At 43.1% G+C, this 19,785-nt stretch overlaps 1 protein-coding gene across 4 annotated transcripts in view; it reads left to right on the forward strand.

Moving 5' to 3' along the window:
• The window catches only part of MYBBP1A (MYB binding protein 1a), a 63,358-nt gene that overhangs the window by 26,273 nt on the left and 17,300 nt on the right, over positions 1-19,785 (forward strand). The gene's annotated exons all lie outside the window — the stretch shown is intronic.

Raw genomic sequence — 19,785 nt, forward strand, 5'->3', positions numbered from 1 at the left:
GAGTAGGGGAGGACGTGCAGTGTGCTGTGTGTGGGAGTCTGGATAGAGAACATGGATATACTACTGTTTAAACAAAGGCAACATGGAGAGTAAGCTTTGTAAAGCCAGTGGAGTTTGGAGTTGCAGCTTTACCTTTTTTGCACACTGCTTCCTTTTCAGGAATTCTGGCTTCCCCTCATCAAATGTCCAATTTGTCAGGTTTTCAATTAAATTTTCCCACTGATTCTCAATGCAAACGTGCTTTGGTGGTATCCTAGGGGGTAGGGTAGGGGCCAAGCTAGGTGGGTGCATGTGGCAAAGTGATGTCATGGGTAAAGCAGGGGGATAACTTCTCTGGAGTCTCTGCAGCTCGTGGCAGCCTCTGGGGGAGTGAGGTGGAGGGGCTCAGCTACCAAAAGGGCTGTCCTAACTCAGAGTCCTGAAGACAACAAAGGTCTCCTGATACTCTGACTTTGGCCAGCCCCGATGGTCGAGAGGTAAGTGGGGTAGTCTCCCATTTTCAGCCCCTGAACACTGGCTTCTAATCATTAAACTAGCTTAATTCCCCTTCTAACACTCCTGTTATTAATGCTGATCATTCTGGCTATGCCTGCTGCATCTGTATGAACAGCTAATCCCTCTGTGATTTTGACTTCTTGGCTCTGCGCATCCCTTTGGCAGGGAGTCCTCAGGGCCGTGCTGGGTGGGGAGAGCCATGCTCTGCATGGCAAGGTGGAGGCTCACAGCTCTGGCCAGGTGTCTGATGTTGGCCTGGTAATGGACCCTGGGGCTCTGGCCCAGCAGGGCTGCTGGCCGCTATCCCAGCTGGCCTGGGGGAGGCCCTTCCCAAGGGGGTAGGAGAAGCGGATGCACCTTCAGGTTGAGCTTTTAGGTAGTTTTGAACAAAAGGAAAAGTGGTTCATGAGGAGGATGTAAGGGGGAGGTGTTCCTTTTGTGAGAGTAGCATGGAGGCAGGGGGTCTGTTCCATCTCTCCTCTCAGCCAGACTGGTCCCTGAGTTTTTTAAAGCCTTTAAGGCAAGATCTTGTGGCCACTGGTGTACATGTCCAGCTCTTATTTCAGGGGTCTCTGCTCTTGCTGGGGCCTCTAGTGTAAAGTCAAACTTGATCACTAAGTGATGGTCCTGGTCCATAACCTGGACTAGCCTGGTTGAAGTGATTTGCAGCATGTTTCCCTGTGTGCTCAGTAAGCCACACAGTGTACGGCAAGGCCTGGACCTGCCAGGGCTCTTGTCAAGAAACAGCAAACCTGACCTGTATGTGTAAATGTTGTTCCTGTGCCTTCTGTTGTAGGCTGCTGCAGGTCTGTCAAACTCAATTTCTGGGCAGTTGTAACTGAGAGAGGATCCTCTAGGAAATGCAGGAGCCATTCAAATGCTGCTCAGCTGGCATTGGCTTGGAGAGGAGCAGTCTGGCCTCTCCAACCCCAGCCATTTGTTCTGACCCCGGGGATCTCGCTGTCTGGTGCCCAAGTGTTCATGCAGTTATGTCGCAAAATGGACATGAGGATGACTTGGCTGAAAACTTACTTTCTCCTTGCACACATACTTTTTTTTTTCCTTCCCTTTTGCTGGGTTAAAATTAACTTTTATAATTTCATTGGTCTTGTTCCGGGCACAGGGATAGTCAGTTCAGGGGCAGGAGTGGCTGGCTGAAAGCTGTGATTTATTTCATCAAATGGCAGTGTTCCTTAACATGAAATGATGGCTTCTGTGAAGTGAGTGTGAGAATATTGGAAAGCAGAGTTTGTCTGCGTGGACTGTTGGGTGTAGCTGATGACTCGGGCGACTGGGTCTTGCATTGCTGCAGCCTTTCTGTGCATCCTGTCTCCCTCAGCTGCTCACCTCTGAAACCTGGAGAACATTGAACTCTCGGCAGCAGTGTTGCATCTGTAAAGACAGAGGTGTTTGTAGCTATCCGATGGGTGTTATGTGCCTTTCTGGGAGGTGCGTTTCTTTGGCCTGTGTGATTGCTGTAGAGAAGGGTCTTTTGGAGATATCCAAAGGCAGGTGTATCAGAGGGTGCATCTTGATGCAAAGCTTAGCAGAAAAAAAAGGAAGCTTTAGAACAAAAGCTTTAGATGGTGTGACTGACGTTGAGTCAGCCCTTTTCCTCTGACACTGTTCCTACATGCCTAAAGCAGCAGTAAGGTTGTTCACCTCCATATTGAAGTAATTTGTGAGATAAAACGAACAACACTTTGGGGGGTGAGAGCTCTTAAGGCAGTTTTAAACCTGGCTCACAGTGATTGGGTTGGTAGGTTTTCCTAGCAGTAAGCTCGACCTGTATAACAAGTTTTAAACTGGAAAGGTGAATTTGCAGTGGTCTTATTGAGACTGAACTTGAAACTGAAGCTTGCACATATGGCCAAGTTCTGTTCCTCTGATGTTACTCCTGGAGCATAGATGCCTGCAGGAGACAGTAGTACAGCAGTTTCCCTGGAAAAGGAAAGAGTTGGAGAGGTTGGTGTAATTTGTGAGTGGGGGAACAAAGGGCAAGGGATGCTTGACCAGGGAAGGGGGGTTGTCATCTCACCCTGAATTCACTTAATACCTCTTTAATCCTATACATCAGAAATATAAAAGATGAAGAACTATGTGACAGTGGGTCTGCAAAATCACCTTGTTTCAGGCAGTTCATGCATCTGAGCTGGACTTCTCACCTTTTGTGAGACCACACTGACTGCAGGACACTATGAATCATATTCTGCTGGTTCAAATGCACTGTGACTCTGGCAGCTGGTGCTTTGAATGCTCAGTGTTACCTGTTGGCTGGCCTATTTTTCAAACTGCATTTCTTGAAGTGTGGAGCTAAAGAAGACTGCTGTCCCAAAGGTGCCTGTGTACAAGTTAAAATGCTTCAGGCTTTTAAAAAATGAACACACTAATGTTTGGATGTCTTTCATTTATTGAACTGAGAAATGTGGTGGGTTTTGCTGTGGTTTGTTGGTTTTGTTTTTTTTTTTACTACAATAGCAGTCAGGATCTTTTTCCTAAACTCTTGTTGATCCTTGCTTTCCCATATGTATAAGTTAAACCAACATATAACTTGAAGCTGCACTGTCTTCTCAGAATATGGCCTGCCTCATGTCTGTGATCTACTGTAGAAAGAAGTGAATAGAAACTATGTGAAATCACTAGATTGTAAGCAGCTACTATGACGCTTTTCAAGAGGACCTTTAGTGTGTGGGAAGTGCTACAAATTAAAGTAAAAAAGAAAGAAGGTGGTAAAGAAATTTTTTGGGTAGTGTAATCCAGCTTGTTGGATGCAGTTCTGAGGACTGAGGTCTTGAAAATCAGTCACACTATGACCTTGTACTTGCTGTAATGGCCAGCAGAAATGTCTTCAGTGGTAGGAAAATGGGACCAGTGCACACATCACAATCTTTTTGTACATATAGGCAGATTTGATAGCTTTCTCTTACCGACAAGGTGCTTACACATGCGTAAAGTGTAGCTAACATTTCTAGAATCCAGTACCTACATGCATACCTGCATACATACGTATGCTCTATGTAGCTTAGGTACAAATGACAGCTAGGGATATAGTCTTCAATGCTAAGACTAGTATGGGAAAATGACAAGTGATCAAAAATGGAGCTTGTGTTACACCTTTGAGTTGACCTAGTGCTAATGAACTGTGTTAAGCTTCTGGCACAGATGAGCCCATTGGCACTGCAAAGCCTTGCAATTAGCCAAGCAGAATGTGTGTGGTGCTAACAGGTGGGGGAAGCTTGTGCTGTTTTGTTGACTAAGGATGTTGCTGTCAGTCTGATGTCTTCCACAAGCACTAAACACGTTCTGTCAAATTCTGTTTAGAAAGAAAATGTCTGTGCGGTTGTTCTCACTTCCTCCTTTCTTAATGCAATTTGATCTTACTACTGCAATTGTTTTCCAGGAGACCTTGACCTTCAAATTACTTCCTTGTGCCTTGTTTCAGTGAGTGCAGTGTTGCTTTTTCAATACGCACAAAAGGCTTATTTTTTTGGCTTGTGCTGATGGAGCGTAAATCAAGGATCAAGATGTGTTTAATTTAATAATTGTTGCATGACTCAGCTACATACCAGAACCCTCCTGAGCCTTAGGTGAGGAATGTCTTCCTGGTTTATTTTTAGCAGCATCAGTATGAGCATAGCTACAGTAACATCTAGTTCTGTAATTGTGTGGTCTTATGCTGTCACTCTGATGCTGTTACAGCACAAACCCCTTGGTGTTATATTGTTAATTGTGGTGAGGTTCTTACTGCAGTGCCCCCACCCCCCGATTCTTATACATGGTGGGACTGCCAGAGGACTGGATGAGTCTGTGAGCTAATGCTTCTACCCTAAAAACCTTGTTAGTCTGAGGATCAGGTGAAGAAGGAAAATGTGTGGCTGGTTGCATTGCGGGTACCCAGGCTTACTGCTGATGCAGGCGTCTGCAGGCAAGTGCGTATTCCAAGTGGAAGCAGGCTGAAGCACAGCCTCTCTGGACGCCTGGACTGGAACAACCGTGCTTTTCCCTGAGAAATCCAGCTTGTTGACCAGTGGTACTGGAACCAGTTTGAAAAGGAAGACTTGTAAATGAAACATCCACTGCTACCACGCGTAAGGTGTTGTTCCCATCTTGCTTGTATTGGCAGACACTTAGACCACTTCTAGTCTGTAACTTTTTCCTAGGGTTTACACAAATTATTTGATACCTGTCCTTTGTTCTTTTCCTTTGGGAAGGGCACTAGGAGTGTACATTTCAACACAATTACTAAGAGCCTTTGCAATTATTTTTGCACTGTGGTCACACATCAGTTTGAATACATTCCTGTCTTCTTATTTACATTTAAAGCTATATTGAGGATGTTGCGGTAGCTGGGAGCATAACGATGCTATATTTGTCCATCAAGTGAGTTTACTTTCTATGATTTGGCTAAAACTCTACAAAGCTGATGTAAGTGTAGAGCCGTCATGAAACTAATAAAAGTCATTTTACTTAGTGTGGAGATGAGAATGGGCACTGAGACAGAGTTCCAAATGTCATCTTATGTCATATAGATTCATTAATATTTAAAAATGTGTTTTTATAAAGCAGTCTGTGACAAGGAACCCTTTAAGATCTATCTAATAGAGAGTGTATTTTAGGTAAGTTGCTAATTAATCTTGGTGCTTTGGCAGTCTCCCCAAAGGGATCAAACATATATAGACACAATTTTACAGAACTGAAGCAATTCTGTGCCAGAGCTGCCATCAGCAGAAGAGTAAAATATGACCCCAAAGTCCTGCCAAAGAGGTCTTGGCTGGTTGACAGTTATCCTTCTGAACAGTTTATGTTCTATGTAAATATCTAAGTTAAAAAGTAATTAAACTTTAATACAGCAAGAACAGTAAAAGCACTGCAAAGCATCAGAAGCCAGCACCCCTCTGTGTGTGTATGTTTGGGAGTATTCCTCCTCATGCTGTGATAGATGAATGGATTGCTACATTAATGCACTGTGCCTTGCCTGCATTCTCACAGATAGTGTCCAGCAGGTGGTATAGGAAGGACTTGTTATGGAATATTTTGCATAAGCTGTTACTAATAATGAAGCAAAATAAACCTCCCCAGATAAGTACCGGTACCAGTTCACCTCTACCTCCTTTGCATCAGAAATGAGAACCAGGCTGCTGGTGCTAACTAAGCAATAGGCCATGACTGAAAGGTACCATTCCTTCAAAGCATCCTCCATCCCCTCTGCAGAGGTAGGACATGCTGTGCCTGTGTCCTCCACAGAGGTGTTACTAGGGGGAGGGCTCGTCCCAGGGTCCGGCTGAGGTGAGCTGGGTTACCTGTGAGCTTCAGAGGCTGGGTTACCCACAGGCAGCAATAGCCTCTTCTGTGATAGTGTTACAGTGGCTGTTGCCTGCAGACTTCGTCCTTTTTGTCTTCCTCTGTTCAGTATGCACCCTCTCTTCAATGAAGAGAAATCATTTGCAGCTGGAAAATGTGTGTCAAACTGACATGCTTTGGCTCTAGTCAGTGTCCTGCTCCTGTTCGTGGTTTTTTGGTATGTGTGTAAGGAGATGGTCAAGGAGATCCTGTGTTTTGCAAGATAAAGCTGAGCTATGGGTGGGCTCTTGCACGTATTTGAGCTATCTGATCATGAGCCAGCAAAGCCCTATGACATGTACTAGCTCTAGGTATGTAAACTGTCCCTCTGAAGTCGAAGGGGAAATGGTTGAATGCTTAAGTGCTTTGCTGGGTCAGGGCCAGAGTGTTCTACATTTTTGTGCAGAGATTTTTAATTCTTAGACGTTTAGGATGGTTGTGGATGTGGATTATTGTGTCCCAGCCTTTCATTTTTGAAAGCGTCTGTTGCATTGGGAGAGCTCAAAGAAACTATCTTCCTTTGGTGAGTTAGAGGACATTGACAGCATCTGTAGTCTCTGATGTTCTTTGGAAAGGTGTTTGATGCCATAGTAAAATGTAGCACTCTCTGAAGAACTGCTTTATAAGCCATGTTTCTGTCTCCCTTTCCTCTCACTTGTGTGACATGGTTGAAAATTTAAAAAGATCTGTTTAAATTTTTCAGGTCCTCCTGACTGCGTTTAAACTGAGAGCTTGAAATCCCATGGCATGAGTTTTTACTTATATTTGCTTTGAGAACTTTGTGTGCTCGTGGTGTATTCAGTTGAACAAGGGACCCCTGTCACTGAGTCTGCAGGGTCCCTTTGGAACATCATGCATGTTAATAGCATGAACTTTTTTTGTCGTACTTGTTTTTTTGTTGTATTTCTTGGTGCCTTTTAATGGCCCGTGTCTTTTGTGAAAAGTGTCTAGCAGATAGATGCCTGCATTGCCCACGTACAAATCCATAATGATACCAGGCAGTAATTGACTGGGACAGAGAAACTGCCCTGTTAGCAGTCCCAGTCTTTATATTCCACCATACCCAGTGCAGCACAAACAGAGCATGAAAAAGCTCCTACTTGCCTCTATATTCTGATTCTAGAGATACAGACTGTGTTTATTCTGCTCGCTGCTGTTCAGCTGATTGTGTTGATGATCATGTAGCAAATTCTCAGTAATGGAGGAAACATTCTAGTCTGTTGCTGGGAAGAAATAAGAAAATTAAAAGGTCACATACGTTTTAGTTGTTACTGTAGAGACAGCTGCTGGCAAGAGCTCCCCAACCATGGGACTGATCAGTAGCATTAACAGCCCTGCATATCGGATGGACTTGCTGAGTTAGATGTATACCATATTGCAGTGATTTTCCAAGACTGAGTAATTTCCTAGCCTACTAAATTAAACTTGCCATCTGACACATGGGGGGTTGATAGTTTTTAAAAAGAGAGTGAACCACCCAAGTGTGTTCTGCTCAGCCTGACAAACATAGCCCCTTCGACAATTTGATGAGTAGATATTTGTGAGGAGCAAATGGGAAAAGTTTGCTTGGAGGCAAGGTCATTGCCATGTATTCAATAATAGCATAACAAAAACAAGAGGGGAAGAAATGTCTGGTTGTGTTGAAATTGGTGACTCTCTCAGTCATAGGGGCTCAACTTATATTCATGCTACAAAATAATTACAAAAACATTAGGATAGAATCTGGTTTTGTTGAAGTTCTAGGTAATGATTTTTGCTGTGTTTACAGTAGGCTATTGGATCTTGGTTTGGAAATAGTAGCAAGCATGTTGGAAGGGTGTTTTGTTGGCAAGTGAAGAAAGATTAGGTCTCCTGCAGCGTAAAATGGAATGCCAACCTGGGCTATATTCACTGAAAAGGATGTTCCTAAGAGTTTGTGTACAAAGTGGTAGGTCCCTTTTTGTTGTTGTTTGGGGGTGCAGCAGGAATGGGGTTTGGCTGTTTCTGCTTTCCATTGGCATGTATTAAAATGCCAGTCTGCAAGAGTTAAAGCACAAGAAAGGAGTTTGGATTTCTCTGCAGGATTTCTCAGCAACCTCCTAGCAGAATAGGGTCTTAAGCCACGTGCAGTCTGTCACATCATGGTCCTTCTCTCAGTGGATTCTGCAAAATGAAAAGGTCTGCTGGCGAGCGTCTGAATTGATGAATCTACAAAGTTCAACCCAGTACAATTTCCAACTTTTTTTTTTTTATTTTTGCTTAGCAATGCTGTTTATATCAATGTTCCAAGCTAACAAATTTTATTGATGTGTGAGTACTTTTTTTTTATACTTCTTGAAAGCTAAACTTCAATAGTTGACGTTTGAGTGAATTGGAATTCTAATTTCTTATTATCTGCTGATAAATGTTCTCGAAAGATGAAAACCTTTGTCCTTGCAACATCAAGACTGGTCTAGTGAATCAGGGACAGCAGCTAAAAGGCACGCAGTGCCTAGGCAGCATGAGGGTTTTTTTGAATGCACACTGCTCTTAAATCTCCTAAATTATTAAATTTGACTTTAGCAAAGTCTCCTTAAATAGGCTGCATTATGCGGTAGCTGCCTTCTGAATAGCCTAAAGAAAATCCTATTGCATGTCTCTCCTGAATCGAGGAAAACTGGCTTTGTTGTGCAGAGAAGACATCTGGCTTAGAAAGTGTTGGGAGGAGCAGGCAGGTGACAGAACTGGAGGGGACAGTTTTGGTCTTAACCAACATGTGCAAGTAACTTGAGGTGTCAGTGGAGCTTCTTGATGTTTCATAATACAATGTGTAAGCATGTAAAATAAAAATTGACAAAATGAAAGCTTTGGGAAAAGGTTGGTTTTATTTTTCAAGAGGAGAGCCAGGGTCAGAAGAAAGGATAGTGCCCCAGATGATTTTGCAAGAGGTTTCTTGGTATTTGGTAATGTTTCTTTGAGCCTCAGCTACTGGGACATTCTGTGAGAATCTGATTTCTTAAAGAAAGAGTATTTCTTTCTTTGGTGTTTAGAGTGAGGAGCTTGTAAAAATGAAGTGGAAATGCTCCAAAATAAACAGGACCATATTAAGAAACCAAATTGTCTTAGTTTGTTTTTGTTTTTTGGTTTTTTTTTTTGTTAAATTGTGACTTTGTTCTTAACTTGGGAGAGAAGTGTATTTGGGAGTGGAGAGGGAAATGGACATGTTTCCTGGTTATTATTTTTTTAATGTGGGAAGGGAGCGACTTGGATGCATTGCCCAGAATCCGTTGCTGTTCTTTTCTCCTCTGGTCTCAGTATGCTCTGTGGTACCAATGTTCCCCACCAATGTTTCAGTCCTGTAATTGGGCATTATGGAAGGAGGAAGAAAACATCAGTGCTTATGGGTACTAATCTGTGTTCTGCTACCCATTTATCTTCAGTTCTCATGGCTCACTTACTTATGGCATCTTTTTATTTTTCAAGAATTTAGGACAATAAATACTGACTTTTTTTTTTTGGAGGGAAACATTAAGACTGATTGGCCTTTCTGATATGGTAAGTGGCTACCCCTGGGAGAAATTAATCTCTGTGTTCACCAAAGCAGCAGACCAATATATGGGTTGTTTTGTATGGGTTGCTGTGTCTTGAGGGTCTGCCTGTCGGCTTCTGGTGAAAGAAGAGCACAAGGTAAATAATGTCTTCCCCAGCCCTGAATGCTCACTAGATGTATCTTTGTTGTATGCAAATGAAACATTCAAAGCTAGTATCTAATACCATCAGCCAGGCCTGGCCCAGGAGTCTAGTGTGTTATGTTCATTGTTCGTTGTTTTGACTGCCCAAATGTCCTGCAGACCCTTCATCTCAGGCAGAAAAGAAAGCCTGCCAGTGAAGCCCAGTATTTAATGTGCAGATACCCTCTGAAAAATTGCAGTGTCAAATCTTCTCCCTGTGTGTACTGACTCATCTCTACTGCCTTTAAAATCTAGCAACATCTTATTTCTGTCAGTGGTTCTTGTTAGATTGTGGTGACCGTAGGAGGGAGCTTTGATTTTTTTTTTTTTTTTTTAATTGTTTTTTAATGATTTTTTTTTTCCCCTCCTTTCCCACCTGCCAACAGAACAGTGCTGAAGGAAGCAGCTGTACGTGTGCCCACTTGCATTGGGCACAAATGTCCTGTTGCAGTGAGAAGGCTCTCACAAATGGGCTCCTCTGGTTAGGCAAGTGCAAGATGAGGCTTTTGCTCTACCAAGAACATCTTCCAGAGCACTGTTTGCAGAGGAACCAAGCGTGGAAAAAATCCACTCCTCAGCAGCAGTGGAGAGAACATGATTTGCAGAGTCCCTGGTTAAACAAATTAAGTAATGATGTTTCAGGGCATGAAGAAACCTGTGTATAAGTGAATACTGTATACATGCCCTGGTCTGCAGGCAGGCTGCTCCGGTGTCTTGACTGCTAGTCCTGGGTTTTCTGCTGGCTCAAGTACATTTAAAAAACCATACCAGTGTGACTTCGTCAGTGAAGGCAATGACTATTTTTACCTGTAGGGCTAAGGCTGACATAACTCGTGTAGGTGCAGCTGCATTATATAAAGGTGGTTTCTATGGGGTGTAGCTCATTCCACATTTTCAGCCAGACTGAGTGGTGGTGGTTTAAGTGCTTGTGTCTTGCAATAGCTGTTTTCATGTTGTGGAGGAGGAGGATGTGCCAGCATAGCTAATGTGATAAAACTTTCTGTAGTATAGACAAGTACTCAGTAGCAGCAGAATGAAGTTAACAGCCCATCTGATCGATGCGACAGCTGCTGTTCAGAGCCTTGGGAACAGTAGTAGAATTGTATAGGTTTCTTAACATCTCATTGCTGCTGCTTAAAGCAGGACATCTGAGCCATGGGTGAAGAGGTTTATGAAGGATAATAAAAATAAAGAGGAGAGGGGAGTCAGCAGGAGGGGTAGAAAGATGGAGATTTCTTCACAGTCAGTTTTGTCTCAATTGCTGTCTTCCAGGGAGCTTTGTTCTTTTTCAGTAAGCAAGGTAGTAAAACCTCAAATCCAAAAGCAGAGCTTCCAAAGCGGGGACCAAGATCTGAGTCTAGCACCACATCCTGTGCATTTGGTTTTCCCCTGCTTGCAGGCCTTTTAGCAAGAGATTTCCACCATCCCTGAGTCATTGGCGTTGAGCCTCTCTCATGGAGGCGAGAGACCCAATTCGCCTGCTGCCTAGCAGGTGATGAGCAGGTGATTGCTCTTCCATTTTTGCCATTGCTGAGATAGTGACTGGGAAGTTGGCCCACACTGGGAATTACTGGGTTCATATGTTCCAGCAGCTTAAGAGGACACACAAACCCGTATGTTCACAAACTACTGTTTAGCTTTTTTAGAAACTAGCTAGAGAGGGGGATGCTGGCTGTTTCAGAGGTTTGGAAATAAAAATTAACATAAAAACCCCACAAGCCCAACAGACTTCATTGATAATTTTTTGCACTCAACAAGGCTTAAACAGATAATTTACATGATGATGATCAAATGAGCAAAATGTGTCTCTTGTGTGACAATTATTTTCAATGTGCTAATATACAAGCTGTTGTGAGTTGTTCAGAGGTTCCCGGATGGAAAGCATCCTGCCGTATCTGTGGAAATCTGCTTTTTTACTGGGAAGGAAGAACAGGTACAATCTACTTGGCATAAAACTGGGTTGCACTGCAGGTTGGCTTATTCTAAAACACTGAAAATTGCAAGAGCTTGATGACCTAGGGTGTTTGGTGGGAGTACACTGAGTAAGATTGCCTTTCTTGCCCAAGGTTGTAAAATGTGATGTAGGTGTCACTTAAATGCTTTACATGTTATAATTAACTAGCCGTGCAAAATTTTTCTCATCCATTTGTTGCAGGAACTTAATTTAAGCTGTAAAATGTCATTTGTTTTGATCACTTTTTGGCAAGGAGAATTTTGTTCCTGGGCTTGTAAATCTATTTGCTGGTTTTTTGGCAAGGCCAGACTGAGGGAGGGCTAGGAGGAAACTCTTCTGGCCTGGAGCATGGTATTTGGTATACAGGGAAGGTATGGGAGCAGGGGGTAGTGGTTGGTGGGTGCGGGTTTCTGGTCAGCGTTTACCTCTGCTGCATTATTGTGCCTTGTGTGTTCCTGGAGGCAGGAGGGCAACTTTGCAGACTTGGGAACTGGCATCTGGCAGGACAACTTCTGTGCCGGCCAAGTTGTATCCTGCTCATGTGCTGCCTGCCTCAGACAACAATATTGGACCTTGTCAAGGCTGGCTGAGGGAACGTCTTGAAAGAGCCGATTGATTAGTCTGAAGACATTGGATTGTAGCAGCAAATATTGAATTTGGCTCCTGAGCCCGCTGATCATGCAGAAGAGATTTTCATGGTCTTTCCTGGGCCAGCATGAGCGCTCTCTGACTGGGCTTGCAGGCACCAGGAGCCTGTCTAGTGACGGATAACATGGCTCTCCTGCCGAGAGCCTGCCGCACGGCCTCGGCACCGCGCTGTGGCAGTGCTGTCACGCAGGCCCCTTCTGCCCGTGTCCCTGTGTGCAATGGGCCCTGCAGAGCGGAGCTCTGCACAGCAGGCTGCAGCAGCGTGGGGCACGGCAGCGCTTCGAGATCCGCTTGAGCCTGGCAATGTCTCTGGGCTAGGCAGGACAGGGGAGGCAGCCAGGAACAGGGTGCAGGGAAGGCACTCCTTGGGTCCCTTAATCAGACGGGACAGCAGGGTGAATTTTGGGTGAAGGTAGATGTCTAATTTATGATGCTGCCTTGGAGCATTGGCAGCACTTTTTTAAAGGAAGAAATAGTGTCCTGGCATGGGCAGTTCTGCATAACCAAACATGCCAGCCGTGGTGTTGTAGCAGTCCTGCTTATCCCAGAAGGCGCTAGCACTTTCTACTCTGAACCCTTTTAGGCAGCTGCTAAATGAGAATCTTGGCTCTACTGCTTGTGTGCGCCTTGTTTCAGCAGTGGTGAGGAAGTTAAAAATTAATTTTTGTTCTCAAAAATAGTTTTCTTAAGCCACAGCCAAGGGCTTTGCCTTACCCTCCCTTCCCCTTGAATTTGAAACTTATATGGAATGTGTGTGTGTGTGCAAGCCATGTGTGAAATACTGCAGTTACAGCTTGTGGATTGAGGAAAATTGATTTGGCAAATGTTTCTTAATGACCTCTGGTTTTCACCTTTTACATCTAAAGCCTTCAAATAAGTTTTGTATGTTTTAAGTAAATAATTGGTGTTTGGTGCTTGTTCAGTGAGGATACTTGTTAAGGATCTTGAAGGATAATTTTTTGTTTGTCCTTAACTTCGGAAAGAATCCTTTTTTCCCCTCTTCTCACCTCCCCCAGAGAATTTGGAGCTTGGTCCTGATGAGGTTAACAGGCTGTGTGAAACTCCAGAGTTTTAAGTTAGTCACAAGTTTAAGTTCTCTGTTAAATATTGTCATGACAGTTCTCAGCCAAGAAGCCTGTCTTGCCCGCAGTGTTAGAGTGCTCAGTCTTTTATAATTCTGATTATAATGTGTCAAGGAAGGTTAGGAAACTTGCATATATATAGCATACATTGAAATGCCGTTGCTTCTGAACAGCCTGCTGTGAATTTGCTGTATGGAACAGGGAGTGCCATTGTTGTGGGCCTTATTCTCCTTCCCCTCTCATAATTTGTCCTTTTGAATAAGCTTCTAGGCTGTTCCTAACTTGGACTCTGCCTGCCAAACCGTTATCAAGCAGACTTGTAGCTTACAGGCTCAGAAATGCTCAAATGCATGAAACAAACATGGTAGAGAAATGAAAAGCAAGCCCTGAAACTCAAGACTGCTCTGTTGGAGCCTTTCTCTCCATCCCACACGCAAAGTAAACGTAAAAATAGAGTAGTTTAACTGTGGGAGCAGAAATGGGGGTAGATGGGCACTTGCTTCATGCCTTTGCATGCTGTTTGTTTTCTTTTTACAAAAGCTTTGATGATAATTGGAAGAGACTTTTGCTGTGGTGCTCTGGATATCCTGCCCTGTAGTAATAAATGACAGGCTATGCTCCTATAACCAACAGTCCTGTCAGCTGGAGCTTGCTGTGGGTTTGGGTTTTTGGGGGGTGGGGGTGTGTGTTGTTTTTTTGTTTGTTTTTTTAAACATGTAACAAATTGCAGATAGCTGAGGAATTTATTTCATAGCTTGACTATTTCTTAAAATTCAAATAATGCTTATTTAGAATTTTGCATATTCTTGGCATATGTTCTCTTACCCCAGCTTTCCTGGTAGCATTTGTCACAAATGCAGTATGTGATTCATGTGATTGCAGTCTCAAAGGGCTTGGTAGGTAAGAATTTCTAGAAGTGCAATTATTTTTTGCCATATCCCTATGGTTGTAGAATAGTCTTAATGCTGAGGATTACATACTGAGAGCTGCTGTTTTATAATATGTGCTGGCACTGAATCAGATGTGCTGGCAGGTTATGCTGTAGCTTTGCTGCTGTAGCATGTATGCCAGAAGGGAGACATCAGTGCTCTGAAATACCAGTAGCCTGTGTGGTGTGATACCACCTGTATATTTTTGTCTCCTGGACTTCCAAGAGCAGTGAAATGATGATAGCACTAAAGCTCCTGATGCTTCTCCAGTTCTGAAAATATGAGTTGCACAAACTTGTAATTTTCCAGGTAATGTTTTCTTTTTTTATATATATATATATATATATAATACATATATAAAGGGAAAAAGAAGTTCTTGCCACGCTGGTGACGTGCTTCATGTTGATAAAACTGTGTCCACGATGCAAAAATGATAGGCATAAGATGGAGAAAATCCATCTTGATGTCTTTGGTGAGCATTTAAACTCCCCACAGCTTCTGTTATAATGTGCAGGGAGGTCTGATGTAACTCAAATACTGTCCTGGGTCAGACCTAATGAGACATTTCTGTCCTGCCATATGCTTCAGGCAAGCCAGTTAAACTTACTGCCTCTCTCCTGTAAGCTGGAAATGCCATGAGGGAATTTGGAAGGGTTAATCAGCTGTAGCCTGCAAGCTGCTTTGAGATCATCTGACAAAATGGCTGTGTGAAAACTCAGACTTGGTGTTTGGTGTGTTTGCAGTGTGGGCACATCTTCAGTTTCTTGCTCCTCTGATGGTGGCAGTGGGTGACTGCTGATTTCAGTGTCTTTTCTCATGGGAGTGTGTCTGTGTGGTATCTTTTTTTCACTTGCTTGCAAAGCCACCTCCAGCCAGCCTCCTAAAACACTTGGGACTGAGAAAAGCATTTCTTTTCTCGTCAGAAACAAGTGTCTTCCTATTAACAATGCGCTTTTCTTTGAAAACCAATGCTGAATTTAGGTCACGCCTTCATCTCTTCAACGTTGCAAACAGAATCTGTACATCATTGCAAAGGCTTGTTTGGTTTTGGCTTTTCTCTTTCACAACTGCAGTGATTGAAAGACATCTTGATCTATTCCCCTCCATCCAGCCCACCTGGTGGTGAGTCACCTGGATGGTGACTGGGGAGAGCTGCTGTTCTGACCTACATGGCTACTATGCCTCTGCTAGATATTTGCTTTTCAATAAGAAGACAGTGGCTGAATTCGTAGGGATTAATCCATTGCTTGCCATTTTAAATAGTCAGGCTGCATGTCTTGTCCTTTACTGCAAAGGGTAAAGGTAGGTTGTATAATCCAGCAACCTGCCAGCTTGCACTCCTTTTTAGCATCTAAATAAGGTAGGTGAACACTTCTGGGAATTACCAGCACATCTCGGTTACTGCAGTGAGCATGTTTACTATTTCAGAAAGAAACCTTGACCGTTTATACTGAATGGCATTTTGTGTAATCATTGTAGATAAGAAAGTAATAAACAAAGCTGGCAGAAAATCACAGGGTCAGCACTGCAGTTAGTTATAGTTTGTTCTCTTTTCCCACATGGACTGATAATGAGCGTTTCTGCCTCGTTTAGTCATATGCTTGATAGATGCATGTGGGAGTGCATGTATGTATCCACTATCCTTGCTTGAATAGACTTCACTTTTATTTATTTTTGTACTATTTTATGGTCTTTCTTTTTGAGAACTGACATTAAGGAGAAAATGTTTCGATTAGGCAACTGGATGGCTCCTAGGGCACAGGATGGGTTGTAGCATTCTCCTCCACCCTTAATTAAAAAGCTCTAATGTGGCTGTCAACTGCTTGTAACTGTTCTCACACATTCTCATTTCAGAGACTGTGCATATGGGGGGATGACAGCTTTCTCTTCTGAACTGGACTGGAGTTTGGTAGCTGGGACTTTTGGGTCTTCTGCTATTTTTGTCCATTTATGGACTGTTGATAATACTTGGCGCTCTCAAAGGGCTGTCATGAACACAGCAGGCTTGACTTGGCACTGAGAAAATGCAGAGAATCCTCTATGATATACTTGGGAACAGTATTGTTCTGGCAGCTTCCAAAATTGCCAAATGCTTGTAAGACATTTCAAAATACCAGTGATGCTGGGGAGGGCAGGAGGGAGAGGGACAGAACTGGGTAGTTGTTGAGCTCTGGGTCTATGCTGAATTTTGTGGGAGTACTTTGCAAACTTTGAATTGCTGCTGGTCTGTGATGTGATGGTAAAACATGCAGCTGGTCCCTGTATCATGTATAAAAGACACATCGTGAACATGTTAAGGGTAAATGATGGACTGAGAAATCATGGGCGTTGATCACGTTCTGATGCAAAAGAGTTGAACTAGCTGGGGTGGCTTGGCTCCTCCTAAGGTGTTCTGTGTGTGGCCTTGTACTTCAAAAGTCTTGGTGAGGAGGTAGGAATTGGTTGTTTGCGTAAGGTCAGTGCCTCCTCTAGTGAGCAGGTCCCAACTGCTTCTGAGGAAGCTGTAAGAAAGTAAACAGCAATCAGACATGCGATGCGTGTGTTGGGAAAGTTTCTTTTTTCTGTTGCTCAGCAAGGAGAGGACTTGCATCTTTGAGTGCAATCTTGTAAAATGCTGCTTTGTATGTTTTTTAAATGTGTGTGAATGAAAATATCTTGCATGCTTGCATTCATGTAATTTTCTTGCACACATATTTTCTTGCATGCATGCGCACACACGCTAGAACTGCTGTTTCACAGAAGAGAAAATAGGTAGATTTTGTGACTGTTTTTTATTTCTAAAGGATCTTTGTGGATTACTAGTATTGTCATAGGAGCACCACCAAATGGTAGTGTTGTGTGTTTTCAGAAGTGGCTGTAGCAATGGGAAGAGCCTCATTCCAGGAGATGGCTTGAAAAATCCTCTGAGCAGCCTCATTTTTTTTGAGGCTGTTTTCATAAAAAACGTCATGTGTCTGGGCTCCCAAATATCAAGCTGGTGTGAGATGTCAAGATGGGCAAGTAAGATGGCTTGTGGTATCTGGAAACTCTGACTAGCCCTCTAAAGCAGGTACGAGGGGGAGATGAACATTTGCTTCCAAATGCATAGATGTTCACACCTCTAATATGTCTACTTTCAGCTGCATTGTGTCCATTTATTTGAGAAGATAAAACAAGGAAAATGAACTGCAAAGAGTGAGCTGTTCCTTTGTGACGTCAAGGAAATGGTTCCTAGAGATCTGACTCGCTTTGGATCTTTCCTTACTTTTGCAAAGTGCTCATACTCTTAGCCCTTCTTATATTACGTGATAAAGCATATGTTACCTGGCGAAGCTCCTGGAGGTCATGACAGTGATTCCTCTTTAAGTGTTTAAAATCCTTTTTGCGAATCCTGCCAGGGACTATTCTATGGGGAGCTGTTTCACTCCCTTCCAGCCAGTATGATATTTCTCAGCCCTGACAGATGAATTTGTGGCTGAAAAGCCATTGCTGAAAACTCTTACTTTCCAAGGTGACGTGGCAGCATTGTGGTCTTGGTTGCTAGATAGTTTTCTCTGATACGTTTACTTGTTAAGCAATCTTCTGATGACATCCAGGACCCTTTTTCACATGCTGATAGATGCTGTGAGCGAGGTGTGATGGTTGCACCTCTTTCTGAAGAAGAAACTTGGTGCCACTCCAGTTTTGGTTTGAACTTGCTGAGATGGGACAGCCTCAGCGGGAGGAGTGAGAAGTGCTGTTTCTTACTGGGTTTACCCTTGGACTGGGATTGAAGAACTGGGTTTTAGTTTTGGTTCTGCCCCTGATTTTTCTGGCTGACTCCGCTGACATCAGTTCCTCTCCCTGTGGTTTAACTTTCGCTATTTAACTATGCAGTTTGCTGTGGAAAAATAGGCTATATGAGAGCTACGTGTTAATAACTAGCTCTAGGAATTCCTAGCTCTAGGAATACAAGAGTCACTGACTCTGTGATGAATATCATAACCTTAAACTACAGCATAGCATGGTACTGGGCACTGAGGACCTTGTAATTATTAGTGTCACGTTTGCTTTCTGACTGAAATGTTCTTAAGCCAAATTTTATTTCAACCCGCAAGTAAATCTTTTATTTTATTTTTATTCTTTCAAATGAGAGAAGTTGTTCATGCTTAGTACTAAATTATCATAGAGTTAAAAAACAATCAGGAAACATAGGATTGTGTTGAGCACAGCAATAGCAATATTTTAATTCCGTAAAATTCAAAACATATTTTCTCTTTGCTTGAATCTAATATACAGGCTGGAGGCGTGAAAGCTATGAGTGTGACAAAATTATTAAAGAGTGATAGCACCAGCCAGGATTCTCAGATAACTGGGTGTTCTGAGTTCCTCATTTACGACACACAGAAGGGAATGTTCAGTGGGTTTTTTTCCTTTCTTTTAAAATAATTTTCAAGTTTAGTGCTTACTGAGGACTAGGTCCCATTCGGGGTCTGTTCTGTCAGTCCAGCATTTGAGTCTCAGGTGTCCAGAGCTCCCTGTTCCTTTGGATGGCTTTGATTTCTTTCCAGTTCTTTCCTCGTTGACTTGCAGTTCTCCCACCCGCTGCTGACTGGTACGATTCCTGAGCAGGCCCTTATCACTGTTGCCTCTGGTCCTCTGTTTGCCTCTTGAGTAAATGTGTAGTCCTGAGGTACTATCAGGATAGCTTAACAGGACCCTTCTCTGTGCTGTGCACCCACTTGCAGTATGAGTGCTTTTGTAATTGTCAAAGAAGAGACGGTGCCTTGAGGTTTATGACCCTGCCTGAGCCTTTCAGAATGAATTATGGCCTTTCGTCTACTCTGAGGGTCACGTTCTCTTTGTAATTGCACTGAAGTGACTTTCCACTACATTTGGTACATGCATGCAGACATGCCATAATTTGTTCTGTAAGACACAGCCTTCCCTATAATTACAAGGAATATGTAAGCTTGCCTGCCTCAAATATGGCATTAGGGTGCGCTCTCTCATTAAATCAACATAAATCTTTTGATGTAGTCTCGGTGGTTCCCTCCTGTATTTTCTCCCTCGAGTCAAGAACAGAATTTCTGTTTGCGAGTGAAAGCTCGCTCTATTTGGATAATTCTCTTTGTCAGCCATACTGGTGCAAACTGGAGGTAAGCTTACATAGATGTGTGACATTACTCTGTTGTAACACAAATATGAGTGCTGGAATTATCCGATGGGGGACCTGTGTTCAGTGTCCTGTCCCTCCCAGAAGCCTCGAGTGTGTTGTATAGGAAACACAGACCTCCTTGAGCTCATAAGGTGTTCTGTTTGACTACCTACAACTTCAGATAGTGTTACTGCTCTCAGGAGATCTAGGGATTTCTTCTCTTCCCTCACTTTGAATTCTTCAGTAAACAGTTCCCTTAAAATGCTCCAGTAGAAGTGTGGGTACCATATGGCTAGTTTTTAGCCTCCTGCTACATGTTTTCCAGGTTGCTTCCTTTGGACCCAAGGGGTATCTGGAGGCCAGGTTGAGTATCACCAGGCTGAATTTCTTCTTGAGGCCTCTTAGACTTTTGATCTCAATGGTGTCTTTGACAAGGAGTTTTACAAACTCTGCTCTGTTATTTGCAACTGAACCCACCCTACAGAAATGTGCAATTTAAAAATGGCAGCCCTTGCTTTCTTTGGACGAGATT

Source organism: Aquila chrysaetos, chromosome 10 (genome assembly GCF_900496995.4).
Source record: "Aquila chrysaetos chrysaetos chromosome 10, bAquChr1.4, whole genome shotgun sequence".
Taxonomy (NCBI): domain Eukaryota; kingdom Metazoa; phylum Chordata; class Aves; order Accipitriformes; family Accipitridae; genus Aquila; species Aquila chrysaetos.